Genomic DNA, 24,707 nt, shown 5'->3' on the forward strand with positions numbered 1-24,707 from the left:
GCTCTCATTATTGTGGGCAGGCTTTTGTGCAGCACACCGTGTCTAGAAAGCATTCAGGCACAGGCTCCGACTGCTTTGTTCTGGTCGAGGACCTGCAGTGACTTGCTCTGTGCTCCCAAGAGCTTACCCTGGGCTATAGTCTTCCCACTAAGCAATGGCAGGAAGTACCCAAAATAAGTTGTATGGCTGCAGGAAGCAAATCTCTGCTCACCCTGCAGGTTTTCTGTCACTAGGAATGTGTTGGTGGAGAACACAGGAGGAAGTGGGAAGAGAGGGAGAGAGAGACCTTTTCCTCTGCCCATTTTCATATTTAAACTAGGATATTGTACTATCAAAGGAGAGAGAAAACAGAGGGGGAAAACCGTATTTATCCCTCTGTGTCCCCTTTACTTTTCTCTCTGAGTCCTAATCTAGCTCTTTCCCAGCCAGTATGAAAGGCGTGGGCGGCGGGTGAACCCCTCGTTCAGGGAGGCTAGCCCTCTGCCCTGCCTCTACCCCTTTCCCCCTGGCCCAGATCCAGAGTAGCCCTGAGACTCCCACCATGCCCCAAGCTGCTGGCTGGCCCAAGCTCCAGGCCAAAGGCCCAAGCTGAGCCCCCACCGGTTTCCGGGGAGAGGCGGAGCAAGGGCATGGCCTTCGGGCGGAGCGTGGATAGGGCCACAGCCTGGGTTTGGGGAGGCTTAGCCTCCCCTGGCCTATTATACCCACTGCCCAGGGAAGTCGAAAGGGAAAGGACCACCTGGTGAATCACCAGTACAGGACTAACTGTTGAGGACATGAGTTTCTCTGGGAGGTTCCCCATACAGCTGAGTCATGACTGTAATGCAATGGCATGACTGCAATGCTCATTAATATAGACACTGGATTTATGTCTCACTACAACAATCTGTAACCCACTAAACTGGCCTGTACTTGCCAGGAGCATCTCTGGAGCCTTTTTTAAACATTGATGTCATATTAGCTATCCTCCAGTCATCTGGTACAGAAGCTGATTTAAAGAATAGGTTACATACCACATTTGGTTAGTAGTACTGCAATTACACATTTGAGTTTCTTATGAACTCTTGGGTGAATACCATCTGGTTCTGGTGACTTATTGCTGTTTAATTTATCAATTTGTTCCAAAACCTCCCTACTGGTCCTTACTGAATATAGTCAAGTCATGATCAGTGGCCCCAGAGCAACCATGAACATCCAGTCTAGTGATCAGTTCATCTTTATCCACCACAAGGAGGCCCACAACAGTTGGGTACAAAACTTTGTATTAGAAAAGTATCTATAATTTTTCAAAATCTCCAAGGATGATTTGCTCGTGGCTATGTGAGACCTCCTCTGTCTGTCTCCCAATAGGAAGTCCCCAGTGATAACCTAATTTCTTTCCACAAGCCACAGACAGGTGAAAAAGGAAAAACATTTCCTGCTTTCTGGTTTGGATTCAGTGAAGTGTGCCAGCCCCCCACCGGTTCATCTGCTGGGCTGCGTTAGTTAGCGGATTGATCCCTATCCAATCGAGATCCTGGGGTTCTCAATAACCAAGAATGTAAAATAGGTAATGATGTGTCTAATGCAGGGGTTCTCAAACTTCATTGCACTCCGACCCCCTTCTGACAACAAAAATTACTACACGACCCCAGGAGGGGAGACCGAAGCCTGAGCCCTCCCAAGCTCCACCGCTCCAGGTGAGGGGGAAAGCCAATGCCCGAGCCCAACCACCCTGCGTGGGGAGGCCAAAATCGAAGCCCAAGGGCTTCAGCCTCAGACAAAGGGCCTGCAACCTGAGCCTGGCTGCCCAGGGCTGAAGCCCTCAGGCTTTGGTTTCGGCCTCAGGCACTGGGACTCGGACTTCAGCTTTGGCCCCAGACCCCAGCAAGTCTAAGTCAGCCCTGGAGACCCCATTAAAATGGGGTTGCAACACAGTTTGGGGTGCTGACTCACAGTTTGAGAATGTAAAGTGCTACCCTACCCACCACTTTAATACTCTCTTCCCTACCTCAGTGGGTTTTAACCAGCGACACTAACATTCCAGTCATACATATCGTTCCACCGGGTTTCCCCATTTCCCCTCCCCAGGGAGAATTTCCAACTCCTCTTCCTTATTGCCCAGATTCCAGTGCCAAGAGCAGTGTTGCTTCCCTTCATGAGTGATATCTTGCAGGGCACATACACCACAGCCCAGCATTCCCCTGAGTCCACACTTGTGTTACTGCAGGATGGGTTATCTGCAAGCCAGGGAGAGACTCCATCTCACGTGTCCCTTTCTTCCCTCCATTGGAAGGTGCCGGGGGAGAAAGAGAACTTGTCCCCAGGGCTGAATGGGATTGCTGACATTGCAGCATGGGATTGCTGGCATTGCAGCACACTCTCCAGGAACCCTCAAGCCTTCCCTATCAGCTCTGCAGCATCAGAACAGCAGAGCCTGGATAGGAGCAAGAGAAAGGCCTGTTTTCCACAGAATCCTTAGGCCTGGAGCAAGAGAAAGGCCTGTTTTCCACAGAATCCTTAGGCCTAGAGCATTTAGAGCAGGCCTAGAGCATTTAGAGCAGAAATCCCTGTGGGAGTTAATGTTGCTCTATAAAGAGCTGCCAAGGGGTGTGCAGCTTCTTGACAACACCACGCAAAGCGATCTGTTTGTAGAGATGCATAAAGCCCTGCACTGATTTCTCTGAGAGGATTCCCCCGAACCTTATTCCTTACCTCTCGTGACAGGGCTGTGTGAGAGCTTGTAGAGAGCCAGAGGCAGCTTTCTAGAGGGGTAATTCAGAAATTCCCTATGGAACCTATGGGCTGCGGCCTACTGCAGGAAGGAGCCAGGTGCTTGTTGGAGTGACTCTAGGAGGAATGCTCTGGGCTGGCTCTCTGATCACCTCTTCACTCTGCTTCTTCCCACACCCACCTTTGGGGTAAGTCCATCACCTCCTCCTTAGTGCGTGTGGGCTGGAAACCAGATATGGCAGTAGAGAGGTTGCCCACTCAGCCCACGCACAGGAGGATCCATTGCAGCTCAAGTCCTCCTGCTTGTCAGAGCCCAGAGGAATGCATGACACTGAGCCTGGACTCTGTGACTGCATTAGTCACCAACAGGGGAGTGTGGCAGGAGAGGACAGATAACATGTCTACAAATAGTTTTTTCTGGACTGCTGAGGTGGGGGGAGAAAGGCCAGATTACTTCTGGCTCTTTAGGACTCTGAGGAAGCTCTGGGATCTGGAGAGAGGTCTCTGGAGCCTTGGGATGTGCAGGTTTGGAGACATGTGGCTCCTACCTAGTACAAAGTAACCTGCTGTGCTCCCCCACAAGAGCCATATTAACAGGCAACACTGCAAGTGGCCCCCATGCCTCTCTATTTCTTTGGCCACAGTTATCATGTCCTCTTTTGCTAGACTAGAAAAAGGACAAGAGCTCACTCCTGCTACCACCTCAGGGATTTGTTGGGTTGAGATCAGCTGGTAGAAGCATGCAATAGCAACAGAATCTGGGATTTCAAACCCCTAGAGTGACCTCTTACCTTTATAGACCTGCCCTTTCATCATACACAGCTATTTTAAAGTTTAGCGTGATAGTAAAGAGACCCATTTTCAACCCTTCACCACACTAGACAAAGGCCGCATTATGCATCATTAACTATTTATTTCTACTCTCCTGGCTCCCAGACTGCTTTTCCTCCCTACTGCCGCCAGCCACCTTCCAGTTCTCCCTCTTCTCTCCCCTGCTCTGCTCACTTGATTGCAGCAGCTCAGCGGATGGTCCAGCTTTGCTCTTTCACTTCCATTCTTCTTCACTTCTTTGGATAGCTGCATTTGCCATTGAGCAGCCTGATGGAAATACCTGAATCCTCTGTCTAGGCACGCAGGCCCAGCAGCTAAAGCCAAAGCCCCACTGAGAGCAGGGGGAGATTAGCCTGGAGTGTCAGGAGTGGAGGATTGGCCCATGGGGACCCCAGGCACTGCAGCTGCTGCCACCTACATGGTGAATCCTCCAACCCATCACCAAACAGCTCTTCCACATTCTGCAAACTGGCCTCTCCTACCTAGGAGAACAGAAACCCTTTGTTAGATCAGGAGAGTCTCTTCAATGCAGCTTTTTCCACAGCTCCCAGAGGGTACAGTGAAACACCTGCAAGTCTCTAGGAGTCTCTCAAGGAGTTCCCTGTTCAGTCACTTGGCGCCCACTAGCAATGGTCTCTGACAGCGGCATTGCAAAGGGGAGCTCAGCAGATGGTTGGTCTTGTCATTTAAGGCCTAGCTGTCAGAGTCAGGGCTTCCTGGGTTCTCTGGCTTTGGAAGTGGGTGGAGGCTAGTGGTTGGAGCTGGACTAGTATCAGTACCATGCTTCCTTCCTGCCTCTGGCAGTGACGTTCTGGGTGACCTTGCAGCCAGTTGCTTTCCATCCCTGTGCACCATCTAACAGAGATAATACTGACCCCTCTCAGAGGGGCTGACAGGGGTCACTACCGTAATGACTCAAGTTAGAGTGAGTTCTGTTCTTGGCAGTGAAGCACCCAGATTCAGTCCCCATGGATGCCCAAGGTGTCTATATGGGGCCATGGTTTGACTCACCTAGCATTACAGGCTGTGCATAGTGCATCTGCTCCTGGCCCTCTCCTGTGCACAGCTCCATCACACACAAGAACATGGCCCACCAAGGACAGTCTATTAGCTCCCATCTGGTGTTCACCTCCAAGATGGCCGGTGAGCCCTAGTCAGCCCATAGAAAGACAGGGTGGTGTTCTTTGGTGGAAACTGCTGGAACTTCAGCCTCTGCTCCCACCTCCACCCACACGCTAAGGGCTTCAAAAGTGATTCCTGATCCCAGATGAACAAAGTAGCTGAGCTGAGGCCAGGGTGGGTGGAATTACTGCTGGGACGGAGCCTAAGAGAAGAGCAGATTTCTCCTCTGCTCTAGGGAGCTCCCCATAGGAAAAGCAGCTGGAGCGGGGGTGGGGGTGGGGGTAATACAAGCACTACCCCTCAGCCCTGAATAGCAGGCAACTAGGACTTTGGGAGCCAAGGTACTGGTGTATCTTGCTGGAGAGCAGAAAAGGGCACTGGAGAAATTGTACAAAAGCCAATGTCACGGCTGGGTCAAGGGCAGCGAGACCTACTGCTCAGAGCCAGAGTCCACACTCACATGACAGGAGTCAAGAGTCAGCTGGGTCAGGATACTGGAGGAACAGAAGCAAAAGACAAACTTGCGATCGCAACCACAAATCAGATGCCAGGAAATCACGCCTGGGGAGCAGAAGCAGAAACAGGCGGCACATGGTCCAGAGCAGGGAGAGGCCCTGTTCCTGCTGCTGCCTTACGCAGGGCCAGAGGGCCAATTAGCTTCTCTGGGACTCCTCCAATAGGACCTCAGGAATGGTGCCTCAAACTGCGGCTGAACTTCATGGGTCCTAGGTAAGCAATTTTCAGCAGGCTTCCAGGTGGAGGGTTGGAGTGTGGCTGCTCCCATGAACCCTGCAGACCCGGGTTGAAGACCCCTGGGTTGTGACAGTGGGTGATCTCTGCCCGCTCAAACCTCCTACAGAAAACATTATCCAGGATCCTGGACACATCCTCTGAGAATAAAATGAGGAGATCATGATGAGAAACACGTCTCTGTACCAGGGCTGGGATCCAGGGATAGGGAAAGCTCCCAACCAGGATATGTAGCAGGAGCCCCCTGTTTGTTGCAAGAGCCACAAGTGGCAGGAAGAGTGAATGGTTCTTACCTCCAGGAGATGCATGGGATCTTCCATCTGAGCCTCAAGGAGACCCATGTTGCTTCGTTTGACAGGATGAGATCACATGTCCCCACTGCTCTCTGAGCTGGGCTGGCTGCAGGATACATCTGTGTGAGAGGCTGGGACAGAGCCTGAAAGACAGATGTGACAATCAGGGTTCTGTCACCCCAGCGGGGAGAACAGAGGGTCTGAACCTCAAAGAATAAGCAATTGAATCAACTGATTCAATGTAGAGTTACTGTGCCCTACAGGTACATCCTAAGGTCCTTTCATGGATTGGTAACTGGCTAAAAGATAGGAAACAAAGGGTGGAAATAAATGGTCAGTTTTCAGCACGGAGAGGGGTAAATGCTGGTGTCCCCCAGGGGTCTGCACTGAGACCAGTGCTGTTCAACATTTTCATCACTGATCTGGAAAAAGGGGTAAACAGGGAGGTGGCAACATTTGCAGATAATAAAAAAGCTACTCAAGATAGTGAAGTCCCAAGCAGACTGCCACGAGCTACAAAAGGATCTCACCAAACTGGGTGACTGGGTAACAAAATGGCAATGTTCGGTGTTCAAAATTCAATGTTGATAAATGCAAAGTAATGTACATTGGAAAATACAATCCCAACTCTACATCTAGAATGATGGGGTCTAAATTAGCTGTTACCACTCAAGAAAGATCTTGACGTCATTGTGGATAGTTCTCTGAAAACATCCACTCAATGTGCAGCGGCAGTCAAAAATGCGAACAGAGGGCAGAGGCCTGTGTGGGGCAAGAAGGGCAGGGATTTGGGAAGCAAGAGCAGAGGATCAAACACTTTTTTAATATGGGTCAGAATGATCCCCATTTCAAAGATAGAGAAAGTGAGGCACCAGGTGGGAGAGTGACCTGGCCAGGATCACATTACCGCTCAGTGGCAGGGCTGCAGTAAACCTGTTCCCTGCTCTCATCACTGGACCCTGCTGCCCCTTCTGTATGACCCCTCCAGCCATCCTCTCCCATAGGCCATCCCCACCACTCTCCAATAACAGGCTGTTTCCATAATGGAAGCAGGCTTGTAACAGAGTTCACTCACCAATAGATGCCCCTTCCTGGCAAGGCCTAATGTCACAGCTTTCTTGCAGGGCTAGCACCCCCGTTGATAGTCGCTCGGGCACTCTGGCAGTTTTTTGGCTGGGAACTTAGCCTTTCAGCCAGGTGACTGTCTTTTAAGTCCACTCCTTCCTGGGTCATGCTCGTTCCAGACTAAAAGTCCAAAAACATCTTTAACAGAAACAAGGTCTTCCGTCTCTTTGCGAGCTCTTCCTCAGGCTAACTCTGGCTTGGCCTGCCCTTGCTGGCCTTGGTAGCCCTTTCTATGGCCTTGTACATCCTCTTCCTTAGGGACCATGGGAGAACCCGTCCTACCCTGGATGCTAGGTTCTGCCACAAGGCCCTGTAAGGAACAGCTAGGCTTGCTCCTGTAGCTTTGCTGCGGTTTTCCCTGGTTTCCCCCTCAGGTGGAGCTCACTCTAATCCATTTGACCTAATTCCAGGCTTTATAGCCCACAGGCCAAGCCCCCCTGTTATATACCCTCCTCCTTCGAACGTGGCCCACACCAGGGACAAGTTCTATTCTTGTCCAAGCTTCATCCCTCATCATCTCGTCGCTGTCACCAGCTGCGCGCTTGTACAGCCGGCGCACAGTGTCTCCAGCTCCACTCCCAGCTCGCTCACCAGAATGAAGAGGCAATCCTTCTCTTCCGCAGTATCCCAGCGCTCTTCCTGCAGCCACTCCTTCTCATTCGCAACTGCTCGCGGAGCCTGTTCTGAAGCCTTTAGCTTCTTCTGTAGCCTTTTTGTTACTGCTGCTGTATACGCCGAAACCTTTTCCCATCAGGGTCGGAGAACCCACCAAGGACTGTTCCGCCATTGTGTTTGTCCCGACATCAGTCTGCTTCGTCTCTGTGCCAACCATTTTGTCATTCACCTCCCTGCAGCACCCAACAGGGTGTATTGGTCGTGGGTCTGCAAAGTCCACGACTATCCCTGCCACCTCCACGTTGCCTGCCTCATGTGGGTTTGTGTCAGAGGACACCTTCTCCTTTCTTTCTACCTTCTTGGGCCCTGGCCCCTTGTTTTGCCACTCAGCAATTTCCTAAGCAGGCCGTGTCTTTTGATATGGCCTGCTTCTCTGCACCCAAAACAAAGAACTCTTGTCCCCATCTTGGCATTAGGCCACGCTTGTACACTCTCATGCCCTGCTCTCCTGGGCTAACCTTCTCAGCACAGCCCAGGCGTGCTCTCCTTGTCTGTTCTTTTTGTCCATGGGCAAAGCAGACCCTGGGTTGATTTCCCTTTGCCGGATCTCTCACAGGTATTTCTCCTGCTGCGTCTGTAGCTCTGCCTGCACTTCCTTCTGCCTCTGTTGGTGTTCTAGGAGCTGCTGGAGAAACCCCTAGACCTGCTTTGGCTGCTTAACCAGTCCCTGGAACTGAAGTGGGAAATCCAGTGACCAGTTTGGTCCCTCGATACACCCGCTTGGGAGGACAGACCTGCCTTCAGCAACCAAGACTTCCATCAGCTCACACGGATCACAGGGGGAATTCAGTCCTCCTGACTATGCCAATCGTAAACAAATCTACTCATCATTCCATGCCCCCTGGTGGCCAGGCCTGACATCACAGCCCTCTCGCTGGGCTGGCGGCCCTCATCGATGGTAGCTCCAGTACCATGGCAGTTTCTCTGCCTGGTAACTCAGCCCTCTGGCCTGGTCACCACCTTTAGTCCACTCTTCTGGGGAGCAGCTTGTCTCACACTAGAAGTCCAAAGAGGTCTTTCCACAGAAAGAAGACCTTCTGCCATTGCTGGGGCTCTTGCTTAGCCTGCAGCCCCATTGCTGGGCTTGGTAACCCTCTCTGGCTGCTGGTCTTCTTTGGGGCCAGTAGGGGAACCCAGTCCCACCCTGACATTGGGAGTGGCCCAGGGCCCTGTACCCAACAGCTAGGTCTGCTCCTTTCTCTTTGCTGCAGTTTTCCCTGGGCACTTCCTACTTCTCTTCTCAAGTTCCCATCTAGGCTTTCCTTCCCACCTCATTCTTATTCCTGTGGATACCCCAGCTGGGCGGTATCAGCACTGCAGTCTGGCTCCTTAGGGGGAGGTACATGGTGCCTCTCAGTTAGGGCTCATTCTGTAATCAGCTTGGTTAAGCCCCAGGCTGTGCAGCATAGAGGAAAGCACCCTGTTACAAGCCTGCTCTGTCCATTCCTACTGGGCTGGGGTCCCTGCTCTCCATTTCAGACCTGGTTTCCAGAGGGGCTGAGTAGACACAGGCCCCACTGCCTGGAACTGGAGTTTGCTTGTTCTGGTGACTCTGACATTCAGGCCCTTCATCATTCAGAGGCTGACAGGTGTGGTGAGGGGGCTGGAGAAACCCCACTGCTGAGCAGAAGGAGGTCAAAGAGTTGGAATTCTGGGAGCTGAAGGGTTCATTTGCTCTGCTGTGGGAAGTGGAGCTGGAGACCGGAGATGCCATGTGAACGAGACTACCTGATGTTCTCTTCATGCCTGAGGGGCTGGAGCCTCCTGCTGGAAATGCTTTCAGGAGTCCAGGTTCGAAGACATCTCTGGGGAGTCCCTTCCTAGGAACAAAACCAGGGTGGTACAATGATGGAGATGTCTCTGTCCCAGAGCTGGGAGCCAGGGACGGGGGAAGCTCCCAGCCAGGCTATGCATTGGGGATCCCATTTCTCCCTCAAGAGACCCACGCGCCCCAAGAAGTAAATGGCTCTTACCTCCATGAGGGAGTGGGGTCTTCCATCTAAGCCTCTCTGAGACCCAGCATCGCTTGGTTTGATGGGAGGAGGTGACCTGTCCCCACTGCTCCCGGAGGTGGCTCAGCTACAGGATGCACCCCTCTGGGAGGCTGTGCCAGATCCCAGGGCCTTGAAGACATCTGGGAAGGAGGCTCCTATTCATTTCACACCCAGAGACCCCGTAGAAGGGCCAAGGGGAGAATAAAGGGCAGGAGGTGAAGCTAGCCCTGAGCCTCCGTCCCACCCCCACCCCCTCAAAAGTGGAGCTTTCCGAGCTTCAGTGGGGCTAGGAGCTGTAGCCCTGACACAATGGCCCTTCTGCACCATATGGGGCAGGGAGAGCTCTGCCTGGGAGCAGGGGGAATAGGATGGGGGTCAGGCCAAGGAAAAGGGGGAGGGGAATGGGTGTGAGGGGAAGAGTAGCTGCCCCAGATGAAGGAATTTGGGGGGCAGAGGGAAAGACCTTTCTCCACAGAGAGGGGAGAGAGTTTCTGTGAGTTCCAGGGTCTCCATTTCCCCTTCCACTAGCTCCCCATTTACAGCGAGCCAGAGCAGTACCTGCAGCAGGGAGCTGGAGTTGCTGGTGGCCTCAGAAGCACAGCCCCTGCAGTGCCTCAGGAACCTGGCGCAAGTGCCGGATGATGCAGAGCTGGCGCATCACATTGGCCGTGACGTCCTTCTGCTGCAAGGGAACAAGAACCTGTCAGAGACTCAGATGCCCCCGAGGAATCAGGGGGGATTAAGGGCACCTGGAACCAGCAGCATTTCCACCCAGCACCTGCCCACCTTTGAGGGATGGATTCACCCTCCTGACCACCAGAATGGAGTCTTGTTGTCCTTTCTAGTGACCTCCAGTGCCAACCCCCCTCCTTGTAGGGTGAGCTCCTGCCACCTTCCCGTCAGTGCCCCTGAGAGCAATCCACAGCTCAAGTTCTCAGAACCCTCTCCTCCACCCCCACCCAGGTTGGGCAGGGAGGAGGCTCTAGCAGGGGTGGGGGGAAGGAGGGATTCTGGCAGCAGTGAAGTTGGATGTGGAGAGGTTGAGACCTTTCCCCAAGTCATCCCAGCCACTAATGCTGAAGCCGCAGGATGGCAGCCCTGGTGAATGGGGCAGATCAGCAGCCCCTGCTGACTGAATCCTCCTGTTCTCTCTAGAGCGGGTCCAGCCCTGCCAGCAGCAGGACAAGCTTCCCCCATCCATGTGCCTCAGCCCTGCCTGGTCAGTCACCATCACCCATCAGTCCTTGGGCTCCCAGGCTGCCAGTGATGGGAGCAACTCTAGGTGGTGGCTCGGGTGACACAGACACTAGGCCACTGGGAACTGATGCAGCCCTGTGGGACACGAGAGGCCCTCAGAGTGCATTTAGGGGACTCTTCTGCCCTTCCCAAGAGCAATAGCATCGTGTCCTAAGAAAATAAGTCCATGATGAGGTAATGCTTGTAATTAATTAGCCTTGCCAAAGAGCTGGGTCGGAGCTGCTCTGGGGACAAGCTGGCTCCCTCCTGCTCATGGAGGTGGATTCATCTCCCTTCCCAGTAGCACCTGCTCTCACTCTCATTCCCCACCAGGCTCCTTGCCGCCAGGACAGTGAATGGCCATAGGATGGGAATGAGGCCTGGGCCCCGCCCCAATCTCCTGCATCTAATGAAGCTGCTTACCTTGTCCCCCATTAGCTGCTGGGCTTCCCCCAGGAGGGAGTAGGTGAGGAGCAGCCCAGCCCGGCTGACACGCAGCAGGGGTCGTGGATGGCCAGCACTGTGTTAATAATGTGTTCCAGTGTCTTTCTAGGTATGGAAGTGAGGTTGGCTAGTCTATAAGTTCCAGGGCTCTCTATGTTTTTTAAAGATAGCTACTGTCTTGTTAATGGATGGGAAGATGTTCTTTTTTGGGGATCTCAGACAAGAACTGGGGCACAGCACCTGGTTTGTTAAGGTCACAAAAATGGAGGCAGGAACCTCTTCGCTCCTCCTGGCAAAGAACCTGAGGTACCTAAAAGACTCACATCCCTGAATGGGCTTTAAAAAAGACAATGGTTAAAACTTGGCCCCGACCATTTCTTGTTTCCGCAGACTAGACATTTTAGCAAAGTTTTGAATTCCTTGGTGCTCAACACCATGAAACTCCCCTTTCTCCTTCACAAAGGGCTTTAATGCCCCTTATCTCACCCAGGTTCACGGCTGCCCAGAGTTCATGAAATGTTCCTGTTCCCATTGGACAGATGGGGAGCCTGAGGGACAGAGAAGGGAAGTGGCCTACCTAAGGGCCTATACAGCAAGGTGATGGCAGAGCCGGAAAGAGAAGCCACCAATCCTGACTCCTGTTCTAACAGACAACAAACCCCACACAGGCAGGGAGAGAGCCCAGGAATCAAGATAGTAGGGAAATTTCACTGAAACTGTTTTTGTCAGAAAATCCCATTCAGACTAAACCAGTTTGTTTCTTGAAATCATAACAAGTGGGATGAAAATTCTTCGCAAAAATATTTTGTTGCAAAACAAAAGCATCTACCGTTTGTCACAGTGTGTTAAATTGTTTCCTCGCACACAAAGAGGAGACACTGAGATCTCAAAAATTAGATAAGACGCTTCAGTCTGAGCTAAGTAGTTGCTGCTCTTAACAATTTCAAAATAATCAAATACAAATAAAATAGAATATTTCAGCTATTCTATTATGTCATAATCTGATCTGAGTAAACGTGATTGAACACCTCATATTATGCACTGCTCCTAGTGACACCCTCCAGTGGATCCCGATCCTCCACCCACCGTGAGGTAGGTAGGAGTGGATTGTTATCCCTACTTGAAAGAGGGAGAAACTAAGGCTGAGAAAGGAGAATTCACTCGTCTTAGGTCACACAGCCATTCAGTGGCAGAGTTGGGAATAGGACCCAAGAGCCTGACTTTCAAAATAACCATCGGATCTTGAATCTCATACATTGAATGACCTGAATAAAGTGCTCTCAAATGAGCTCCAGACCAACAACAGTTCATAGTAATTATTCAGCAAGTATTTTAGGAGAACTGGAGTGTTAGAGAGAATCATGAACTGATCAGAGACAATTAATGCAGAGAAGCAGCAAAATTCATCAAACATATGACTGGTTATGACTTATTTACTTGGTTTTAAAAGAGAACAACAAGGATCTGAGTCTCCTCCCTGTCAATAACCCCCTGGTCAGCCAATCAGGGTAGAGACTGAGGGGTGGGAGGCTGAGGGTGGGGATCACGGTCCAACCACTATTTCAGCCCCACATTTTTGGGTGGATCTTCCACAATGGGAGCTGCAGAGCACACACACACACCCCGCCAGACAGACAGACAGACAGACAGACACACACACCCTCCTGGTGGTGGGAGGGGAACAGGGGAAAGGACAAAAGAAGAAGAGAAAGGAGGGAGGGGTGGAGGAAAAGGTAAAACAAAAAAGACAAACCCCAATGTCCCCAGTGATTCTAAGGGACAAAATCCTAGGTGGGGAATAAAATTCTGCTACTTAAACTAGTGTTTTCCATGCCTAGAATTCATCTGGCACCAGATGGCTCAGACTGAACAGGTTCCATACCTCTCGGAGACTCTTACCTTGTAAACAGGGACGTCTGTTTTTGAGTAAAATCAGTAAAAGGAAAGGAGAAAACTTTAAAGAGGTTCCTCCTCGCGCTCACGTATGTAAACCCTAATGCTCTCTCAGTCTTCAAAGAGAGACCTCTAGAAGGAGACTTGCTGAAGCAAAGCCACAGGGGTCTCTGAGGTTTCCCTGGCCTTGCGCCCCTGTCCTGCCTGGCTGATGTCAGCATCTCTCTGTGAGGTCACCACCTCCCCACCACCTTTGACCAATAGGCTGAGGTCCTGCAAAAGGCCTTTGTGATGTCACTGCCACACCCGCCCCTCCCCTGCAGTGCTAATGTCCTGCCTCTGGCCAGACACTTTGGAGGTTTGAGCCACTCCCTATGGATCACCCCACTCAATGAGTGTTCATTCTAGGAAGGAAGCCGGCTAGACAGTAAAACATCAGATGCTGCTCCCAATGCAACACTCAGTTTTTCAGAAATGAGTAGACTTTATGGCCAGAAGAGACCATTAGAGCAGTTAATCTGACCCCCTGCATATCACAGGCCTCCTGTATACCACAATAGCTACTTTTTGGGCAAACACATTCAAGAAAGGCATCTAGTCTTCATTAAATGACATCAAGAGATGGAGAATCCACCACTTTCCTTGGTAGCTTGCTCCTGTGGTGAATCATCCTCGCTGTTGAATATTTGTGCCTTATTTGTAATATGAATTTGTCTCTTCTCACCTTCCAGCCATTGGGTCTTGTTATGCCTTTCTCTGCTAGATTAAAGAGCCCTTTAATACCCAATATTTTCTCTCCATTAAGGCATTTCCACATTTCAGTGAAGTCACCTTTCAATCTTCTTTTCATCAGCTAAACAGGTTGAGCTTTTTCAATAGCTCCCTAGAAGGCATTTTTCTCCAGCCCTCAGAACATTTGGTGGCTCTTTGCTGCCCCAGCTCCAATTTTTCAACATCTTTTTCAAATGAGGACACCAAAACTGGAGGCAGTATTCCAATAGCAGTCTCACTGATGCTGTGTCACCTCCCAATCCTCCTCACGGCTCTGCTCCTACATCGAAGGATGGCTTTAGCCCTGGTCACCACAGCATCACACTGGGAGCTCATGCTGAGTGTCTTCTCCACTATGGCCCCTAAATCCTTTTCAGAGTCACTGCTTTCCTGGATACACTTCCCCGTTCTGGGGGTGTGGCCGGCATACGTATAGGACCTTGCATTTGGCTCTGGTCAAACTTGTTTTCTTTGAATGGGCCCAGCTTGCTGCATGAGCCAGATTGCTCTGTATCACTGCCCTCTCCTCATCAGTAATTACCATTCTGCCTGTATTTTGTCACCCACCAATCTTACCAGCAGGGATTCTATGTTTTCTCCCAATTCATTGATAAAAATTATTTTAAAAAATTAGTCCTTGAGAGCTTCTTCAGACCCTTAGTACCTACTCCTCATAGCACAGCGAGAAAAGGCCGTCCATCCCTGCTGGTACATAAGGGATAAGCACAGAACAAACACACGTTTAGGAGCTGTGTTGTCCATAGTCTCTGAACAACATGTGGGGATTAGCAGCTTACAAATGCACTACAGACCTGTAGCGTAGACAGGTCCCAACTGTGTCTCGGTTTCCCACCCTGTAAAATGGGGAGAACAAACAAAACCTTGATCAGCTCTATTTGATAGCTGGGAAAACGGAGGCACCCAGCAGTGAAGAGACTTGCTCATGGTCCCAAAGCCAGGAATAGAAAACAGCAGGTCTTTTGATAGCCAGTCCTGGGACCTCACCCCAGTTATCTTGGCCTCACTGCTCTAACTTTATTCACAGCCTCCATGTCTTTTCCTCCATGTCTCTTAACCCCACGTCATTGCAGAAGAAAGATTTTTGGTTAGCCAGCTGGCTCTAATGCAGTGGTTCTCAAATTTTAGTACCTTTGCCTTTCACATAGCACGCCTCTGAGTGTGACCCCTCCTTATAAATTAAAAATACTTTTTTATATATTTAACACCATTACAAATGCTGGAGGCAAAGCGGGGTTTGGGGTGGAGGCTGACAGATCGCGACCCCCCAGGTAATAACTTTGCAACTCCCTGAGAGGGCCTGATGCCCAGTTTGAAAACCCCTGTTCTAATGCATGTGGATGTCGTTCCAAAAGACGTGCTCTGGCTCAGTCCCATGTTATGGTTGGCTGAAGGAACCACTTGGTGACATTCTAGGGCCTGAGTTATACAGGAGGTGCGACTAGATGCACATAATGGTCCTTTCTGACCTTAACATCTATCAATCTGTACATTTTCTGCTGCTAAGAAGATAACTCTGGACCTATTTTCTCTTATTCACTTTTGATTGGAATAATTTAAATCCAGGCCAAAGGATTTCCTCTTCCATTGTATCTTCAGCACCTTTGAGAGCAAACAGTTACTGTTAGTCCACAGGTTTCCAGTTTCAACCTGTCCCAGGGTGAGATGTCCAGGAAAGGGGTTGGAGCTCAACTGCACCTTGCTCAGGTTATGCAGCTCCCTAGTGTGAAGGGAATAAGTGTGGGGGTCACGTGACATAGGCATGGAAGTTTGAGGAAATGGGGGAGAGGCTGGTGCTGGGCAAGGAGGGCAGGGATTTGGGAAGCAAGATCTGAGGATGAAACACTGTCTAATTGTCGGTTAGGATTATCCCCACTTCAGAGAGGGGGAAAGTGAGGCACCATTTGGAAGTGGGACCTGGCCACTTGGGCTGAGCATCTGAATAGTCGCTAGAGCGAAAATATAAAAGCCATTAAGTGTCAGAAGAACATTCATCAGGGAATTGGAGAGTTCAAGGCTGGCCAGAAAATGTGTAGTGTATGGCATAAACTAGTATACGCTCTGCCACCTCACTGGTTTTGGAGACAAGAGTACGTCTCTTGGAGAGAGGGGTTAGAGGATCTTTCTCTGAGACAGTTGGGAACAGAAACTCCATCTGTAATTTTGCTCACTGGCCCTGCCACAAACTCCACCCTCCAACCATTGTGAGCCAGGCCCGGGAACACCATTCCACTGTCACAGTTACATGGACCTGCCCATCTGCAGACACTGCAGCCGGCACACGCACTGGTGCTGGTGCTGTGACATGAGCTGGATGAACCACCCTGCTGGCCCCCACATCCAGCATTCCCTCCCTGAGCAATCGGCACTGCTCCCCTGGAGCAGTCTCTCTTCATGGACCCTGTCCCTTTCCTCCTTAGCTCTTTTGAAAGCCCCTATCTCCAAAAGCTCCTGCATGGTCCTCCTCCTTCTGGCCCACTGCTGGCCACTTGTAGCACCTGCAGTCCCAGGCAGCAGGCTTGACCCAGCAGGTGTGGAATTGTCTTCCAATGGAATGAAACAGAGGGTATGTTAATTGTATTGCTATGGGGGAAGGGAGAAAGAATTCCCCACTTTGCTTTCTGTCTGTCCACAAAGCCATCATTTCCAACGTTGTGGAATGCTTTGATATCATTCATAAATTGTCATGTACATTCCATCTCACTTCTGCCCTATGCAGGTGTGTGAGCAACACTGATTTTACTTTAAATCAATACCAAAGAAATTAAGAGGCTGAATCTGGATGAAGTCATGTTTGGGGGACATTTACCAATACTGACTCTGATTTTGTTTCATGCGCCATGAAAAACTTCCAAACATCACCTTCCAGGAAGAGAAGGAAATCAGGACCCAAAGTAACAGAGTTAAATGAGTCTGCTCTATAGACTTAGCTAATAGCCAGCTGGCTTTTAGCTCATGCTGTAGAGGCTCATGCACTAAGCTCCAGAGGTTCCAGGTCCCATCCTGCCTGCTAACAACCAGGGTCTGTCAGTGTTACGAGTTGGGGGGTTGTGATGTTATTGACATGAACTGCGACCGTATAGATCATTGTTGCAACCAAGGTCCTATAGTTGCACCAAATCTTGTACAAAGGAGGTCAAGTGAGGTGTCTATGACAAGGTTGTAATTTGCTGATTATAATTATGCTGTCTGTACATGTGTATCATTTTTGTATTTGAAGTTGTGAGTATTGGCTATGTACTTGTATCTCAATGTGTTTGATTCTAAGTAGCATTAGTGAAGCATTTGGTCAGCTTCTTGAGAAAGGAATTTTCAGATTAAGTGCCCAGTCAAGAAACACTTAACTGACAATGCATCTTGGGAGACTCCAATCCACATATGAGAAGCCTTCCTGGGAACGTTCAAGGTAGCATGTGAGCAATGGCTGCTCTACCTGTAAAGAACCGAGTCATGCATGGACACGTGACTTGCCCATGTGACTCCAAACTCCACCTTGCTGCTGTGATTTTCCACAGTAAGAACAAAGGGTTCCTTCCACATGGCAGAGGATATAAAAGGCCCTGGAAATCCCTCCATTTTGTCTTCAGTCCTGTTTCTTACCTCTGAAGGAATCTTGCTTCAAACTGAAGCTCTGAACAATGGTCTGAATGACCCATCCAAATCTGTGGATGTACTCCAAAGACTTGATTTGTGCCTGCAGTTTTTTCCTTCACTGCTACAAGCCTGAACCAAGAACTTTGCCATTGCTGTATGTCATTGATTCCTTTAACAATTTTAACTCTCATCTATATTTCTTTCTTTTTATGAACAAACCTTTTATGTTCTAAAGGATTGGCAACAGCGTGATTTGTGGGTAAGATCTGACTTGTCTATTGACCTGGGTCTGGGGCTTGGTCCTTTGGGATCGGGAGAACCTTTTTCTTTTACTGGGATATTGGTTTTCATAACCATTCATCCCCATAAGGAGTGGTGCTGGTGGTGATACAAGGGAACCGGACTATCTGAGGGAATGACTTCTGGTTAGCCAGTGGGGTAAAACCAAAGTCCTCGCTGTTTGGCTGGTTTGGTGTGCCTTAATAGTAAATGACACCTTCGGCTGTGACTGCCCTGCTCTAAGCAATTTGTCCTGAATTGATACTCTCAGTAGTTTCCCACCAGAGGCCACATCATTACAGGGGTCGTTCGGGATTTCAGCTGGGAGGTCTCTGAAGGTCAGGATGTGCATCCTCAGCTAGGGGAAGTGTGTAACCCACACACCTTCTGGGTCTGGTGATGTATCCCATCTAGTGGCACCAAGACCACTTAGAGAGAGAGAGAGAGAGAGAGAGAGATAAAATGAGTCTGCTCCAGAGCCTTAGCTAACAGACAGTTGGGTTTTAGCTCATGCTGTACAGGCTCATGCACTAAGCTCCAGAGGTCCCTGGTTTGATCCCACCCACCAACGACTGGGGCCTGCCAGCGTTACAGAGGCAGCTGCCACCCCAAGAGGGAGAGACCTGCCATGCCACGCCCGGCTGTGAAGAGGTGCCAAGCAGTGAGTTGATATCCTTCAGAGCCTCCTGTGATAAACTGCTAGCTTTGGACAATAGCAGGGTGGTAGGAAGTGTCACACTCTTGTGTTGCCCTCAGTGTGGCCTCGTCAGAGCCCAGTGGGAGGTCCTGGACTCCCCCATCATCCGCTGCACCCTTCCTCCTCCCCCACCCCCTGCATGTCGAAGGGCCGAAATCCCGATCACGAGGCAACATCCCCACAAGCGAAGATCATCACAAAGCATCTGTCTTTGAAAGTTTGCAGAGGATGCGGGGGCAGAAAGGGGAGAGAGGATGAGGGTGGCTCTTGGGGAGGAGGGAGGGCAGGAGACATATGGGAATCTCTTATTTACCGCCATCAACCCAAAGATCAGACCATTGATGCCTAGAACATTCCCTGACGTTTTGTAATTGATTGGATCTAGATTTTAAAACGCTTACCACATTTACAGATGGAGAAATGTCAGCGAGTTAAGTGGAAGGCCATTGCAAGCTCAGCTAATTTTGCGATGTGGCTTATGCCCCATCTAACAAGCTCCTTAAACAATAGTTCCCAATTCTCATTCACATTGTTCTGTTTAATGTTTTTCTCCCAAACACTTTCAATAATCATTTTGGTCAGCTTTGGAAAGTTAGCCCTTTCAGTGCACCAAACATAAATATTGCCTGGTTGGGACTGCCCTCTATTGGTCATAAGAACAGCCGTACTGGATCAGACTCATGGTCTGTCCAGCTCAGAATCCTATCCTCCCACAGTGGCCAATGCCAGATGCCCCAGAGGGAATCAACAGAACAGGTAATCATCAAGCGATCCATCCCCTTTTGCCCATTCCCAGCTTCCAGCAAACACAGGCTAGGGACACTTCAAGAGCATGGTTTTGTATCCCTGCCCTAGGTTTCCCTAGGTTGACTGTGTGTTGTGTGAAGAAATACTTCCTTTTGTTTGTTTTAAACCTGCTGCCTATTCATTCCATTTGGTGACCCCTAGTTCTTGTGTTATGAGACGGAGTAAATAACACTTTCTTATTTACTTTCTCCACACCAGTCACCATTTTACAGACCTCTATCCTATCCCCCCTCAGTCATCTTTTTCCAAGCTGAAAACTCCCCCCAGTCTTATTAATTTCACCTCATACAGAAACTGTTCCGTACCCCTAAATCATTTTGGTTCCCCTTTTCTGTACCTTTTCCAATTGCAATATATCTTTTTCAGATGGGGAGACCAGCTCCAGTATTCAAGGTGTGGGCATACCATGGATTTATAGAGAGGCAATATTACATTTCCGTCTTATTATCTATTCCTTTCCTAATGATTTCCCAACATTGTGTTCGCTTTTTTGACTGCCGATGTGTACATTGACTGGATGTTTTCAGAGAACTATCCACAATGACTCCAAGATCTCTTTCTTAAGTTGTAAGAGCTAATTTAGACCCATCATTTTAGATGTAGAGCTGGGATCATGTTTTTCAATGTGCATTACTTTGCATTTATCAACATTGAATTTCATCTGCCATTTTGTTGCCCAGTCACCCAGTTTGGTGAGATCCCTTTGTCACACTTCACAGTCTCTTGTGGACTTAACTAACTTGAGCTGGTTTGTATCATCTGCAAATGTTGCCACCTCACTGTTTACCTCTTTTTCCAGATCACTTAGGAGTATGTTGAACGGTACTGGTCCCAGTACAGAACCCTTGGGAGGGGCGGAGGGGGGACGACACTACTATTTACCTCTCTCCATTCTGAAAACTGACTGTTTAGTCAGACCCTTTCTTTCTTGCCTTTCAACCAGTTACCTATCCCAGCCCTCGTCTACACTAGGACTTTAGGTCAAATTTAGCAGCATTAAATCGATGTAAACCTGCACCCGTCCACACGATGAAGCCCTTTATTTCGACTTAAAGGGCTCTTAAAATCGATTCCCTTACTCCACCCCTGAGAAGTGGATTAGCGCTTAAATAGGCCTTGCCGGCTCGAATTTGGGGTACTGTGGACACAATTCGACGGTATTGGCCTCCGGGAGCTATCCCAGAGTGCTCCATTGTGACCACTCTGGACAGCACTCTCAACTCAGATGCACTGGCCAGGTAGACAGGAAAAGAACCGTGAACTTTTGAATCTCACTTCCTGTTTGGCCAGCGTGGCAAGCTGCAGGTGACCATGCAGAGCTCATCAGCAGAGGTGACCATGATGGAGTCCCAGAATCGCAAAAGAGCTCCAGCATGGACCGAATGGGAGGTACGGGATCTGATCGCTGTTTGGGGAGAGGAATCCGTGCTATCAGAACTCCGTTCCAGTTTTTGAAATGCCAAAACCTTTGTCAAAATCTCCCAGGGCATGAAGGACAGAGGCCATAACAGGGACCCGAAGCAGCGCCGTGTGAAACTTAAGGAGCTGAGGCAAACCTACCAGAAAACCAGAGAGGCGAACGGCCGCTCCGGGTCAGAGCCCCAAACATGCCGCTTCTATGATGAGCTGCATGCCATTTTAGGGGCTTCAGCCACCATTACCCCAGCCGTGTTGTTTGACTCCTTCAATGGAGATGGAGGCAATACGGAAGCAGGTTTTGGGGATGAAGAAGATGATGATGATGATGAGGTTGTAGATAGCTCACAGCAAGCAAGCGGAGAAACCGGTTTTCCTGACAGCCAGGAACTGTTTCTCACCCTGGACCTGGAGCCAGTACCCCCCGAACCCACCCAAGGCTGCCTCCTGTACCCAACAGGCGGAGAAGGGACCTCCGGTGAGTGTACCTTTTAAAATACTATACATGGCTTAAAAGCAAGCATGTGAAAGGATTACTTTGCCCTGGCATTCGCGTTTCTCCTGGATGTACTCCCAAAGCCTTTGCAAAAGGTTTCTGGGGAGGGCAGCCTTATTGCGTCCTTCATGGTAGGATACTTTACCACTCCAGGCCAGTAACACGTACTCGGGAATCATTGTAGAACAAAGCATTGCAGTGTATGTTTGCTGGCATTCAAACAACATCCGTTCTTTATCTCTCTGTGTTATCCTCAGGAGAGTGAGATATAATTCATGGTCACCTGGTTGAAATAGAGTGCTTTTCTTCAGGGGACACTCAGAGGAGCCCATTCCTGCTGGGCTGTTTGCCTGTGGCTAAACAGAAATGTTCCCCGCTGTTAGCCACAGGAGGGGGGAAGGTTGAGGGGGTAGCCACACGGTGGGGGGAGGCAAAATGCGACCTTGTAACGAAAGCACATGTGCTATGTATGTAATGTTAACAGCAAGGTTTACCCTGAAAGAGTGTAGCCACTGTTTTATAAAATGTGTCTTTTTAAATATTGCTGTCCCTTTTTTTTTCTCCACCAGCTGCATGTGTTTCAATGATCACAGGATCTTCTCCTTCCCCAAGGCTAGTGAAGCTTAGAAAGAAAAAAAAACGTACTCGCGATGAAATGTTCTCCGAGCTCATGCTGTCCTCCCACACTGACAGAGCACAGACGAATGCGTGGAGGCAAATAATGTCAGAGTGCAGGGAAAGCACAAAATGACCGGGAGGAGAGGTGGCGGGCTGAAGAGAGTAAGTGGCGGGCTGAAGACAGGGCTGAAGCTCAAATGTGGCGGCAGCGTGATGAGAGGAGGCAGGATTCAATGCTGAGGCTCCTGGAGGACCAAACCAGTATGCTCCAGTGTATGGTTGAGCTGCAGGAAAGGCAGCTGGAGCACAGAATGCCACTACAGCCCCTGTGTAACCAACCGCCCTCCTCCCCAAGTTCCATAGCCTCCACACCCAGACGCCCAAGAACGCGGTGGGGGGGCCTCCGGCCAACCAGCCACTCCACCACAGAGGATTGCCCCAAAAAAAGAAGGCTGTCATTCAATAAATTTTAAAGTTGTAAACTTTTAAAGTGCTGTGTGGCATTTTCCTTCCCTCCTCCACCACCCCTCCTGGGCTGCCTTGGTAGTCATCCCCCTATTTGTGTGATGAATGAATAAAGAATGCAGGAATGTGAAGCAACAATGACTTTATTGCCTCTGCAAGCTGTGATTGAAGGGAGGAGGGGCAGGTGGTTAGCTTACAGGGAAGTAGAGTGAAACAAGGGGCGGGGGGTTTCATCAAGGAGAAACAAACAGAACTTTCACACCGTAGCCTGGCCAGTCATGAAACTGGTTTTCAAAGCTTCTCTGATGCGTACTGCGCCCTCCTGTGCTCTTCTAACCGCCCTGGTGTCTGGCTGCGCGTAACCAGCAGCCAGGCGATTTGCCTCAACCTCCCACCCCGCCATAAACGTCTCCCCCTTACTCTCACAGATATTGTGGAGCACACAGCAAGCAGTAATAACAGTGGGAATATTGGTTTCGCTGAGGTCTAAGCGAGTCAGTAAACTGCGCCAGCGCGCCTTTAAACGTCCAAATGCACATTCTACCACCATTCTGCACTTGCTCAGCCTGTAGTTGAACAGCTCCTGACTACTGTCCAGGCTGCCTGTGTACGGCTTCATGAGCCATGGCATTAAGGGGTAGGCTGGGTCCCCAAGGATACATATAGGCATTTCAACATCCCCAACAGTTATTTTCTGGTCTGGGAATAAAGTCCCTTCCTGCAGCTTTTGAAACAGACCAGAGTTCCTGAAGATGCGAGCGTCATGTACCTTTCCCGGCCATCCCATGTTGATGTTGGTGAAACGTCCCTTGTGATCCACCAGAGCTTGCAGCACTATTGAAAAGTACCCCTTGCGGTTTATGTACTCGGTGGCTTGGTGCTCCGGTGCCAAGATAGGGATATGGGTTCTGTCTATGGCCCCACCACAGTTAGGGAATCCCATTGCAACAAAGCCATCCACTATGACCTGCACATTTCCCAGGGTCACTACCCTTGATATCAGCAGATCTTTGATTGCGTGGGCTACTTGCATCACAGCAGCCCCAACAGTAGATTTGCCCACTCCAAATTGATTCCCAACTGACTGGTAGCTGTCTGGCGTTGCAAGCTTCCACAAGGCTATCGCCACTCACTTCTCAACTGTGAGGGCTGCTCTCATCTTGGTATTCATGCGCCTCATGGCAGGGAAAAGCAAGTCACAAAGTTCCATGAAAGTGCTCTTACGCATGCGAAAGTTTCGCACCCACTGGGAATCGTCCCAGACCTGCAACACTATGCAGTCCCACCAGTCTGTGCTTGTTTCCCGAGCCCAGAATCGGCGTTCCACAGCATGAACTTGCCCCATTAGCACCATGATGCATGCATTGGCAGGGCCCATGCTTTCAGAGAAATCTGTGTCCATGTCCTGATCACTCACGTGACCACGCTGACGTCGCTTCCTCGCCCGGTATCGCTTTGCCAGGTTCTGGTGCTGCATATACTGCTGGATAATGCGTGTGGTGTTTAATGTGCTCCTAATTGCCAAAGTGAGCTGAGCGGCCTCCATGCTTGCCTTGGTATGGCGTCCGCAAGGAAAAAAGGCGCGGAATGATTGTCTGCCGTTGCTCTGACGGAGGGAGGGGCGACTGATGACACGGCTTACAGGTTGGCTTCAGGGAGCTAAAATCAACAAAGGAGGTGGCTTTACATCAAGGAGTATTTCAGGCAGGACTTCACGGAGGGTTCCAATAAGAAATGGTGCACCTAAGTTATTGTTCTTATTGGAACAAGGAGGTTAGCCTGGCCTCTGATTGATACATGGTTAGATTTACCTCGCTGCACCTTCTCTGTGAGTGACTGCAGTGTGACCTAGAGGAATAAATCCCCTAGACAGGGGAGGAGGCAAATGAGTACAAAACAAATCTGGTCTATTTCTTGTTTTGATCCACTCCATCTATCTTTTACATCTTTGGCTGGCAGCAGACGGTGCAGAAGGACTGCATGCCATCCACATCTCATGGCTGCTCAGCAGAAGATGGTACAGTACGACTGCTAGCCATCCTCATCTCTTGCCTGCCCGGCAGAAGATGGTACAATACGACTGCTAGCAATCTTCATGTCTTGCCTGCCCGGCAGAAGATGGTACAGTACGACTGCTAGCAATCCGTATCGCCTGCCTGCTCACCATAAGATGGTTCAATAGGACTGACTGCAGGACTAAAGAGAATGACCTGGTCAAGTCACTCCAAATTTAGTCCCTGCACCCATGTCTGCCCAGGCGCTCCCAGCCGACGTGGCCAGGAGCACCTTGGACACGACGAGGACGGCTACCAGTCGTACTGCACCATCTGCTGCCAGAAGGCAATGGGTTGCTGCTACTGTGTAGCAATGCCGTACCACGTCTGCCAGCACCCAGGAGACATAGGGTGACGGTTACCTGAGTGGGTTCCATGCTTGCCGTGGTATGGCGTCTGCACAGGTAACTCAGGAAA

The sequence above is a fragment of the Eretmochelys imbricata genome, chromosome 3 (genome assembly GCF_965152235.1).
Source record: "Eretmochelys imbricata isolate rEreImb1 chromosome 3, rEreImb1.hap1, whole genome shotgun sequence".
Lineage (NCBI taxonomy): Eukaryota > Metazoa > Chordata > Testudines > Cheloniidae > Eretmochelys > Eretmochelys imbricata.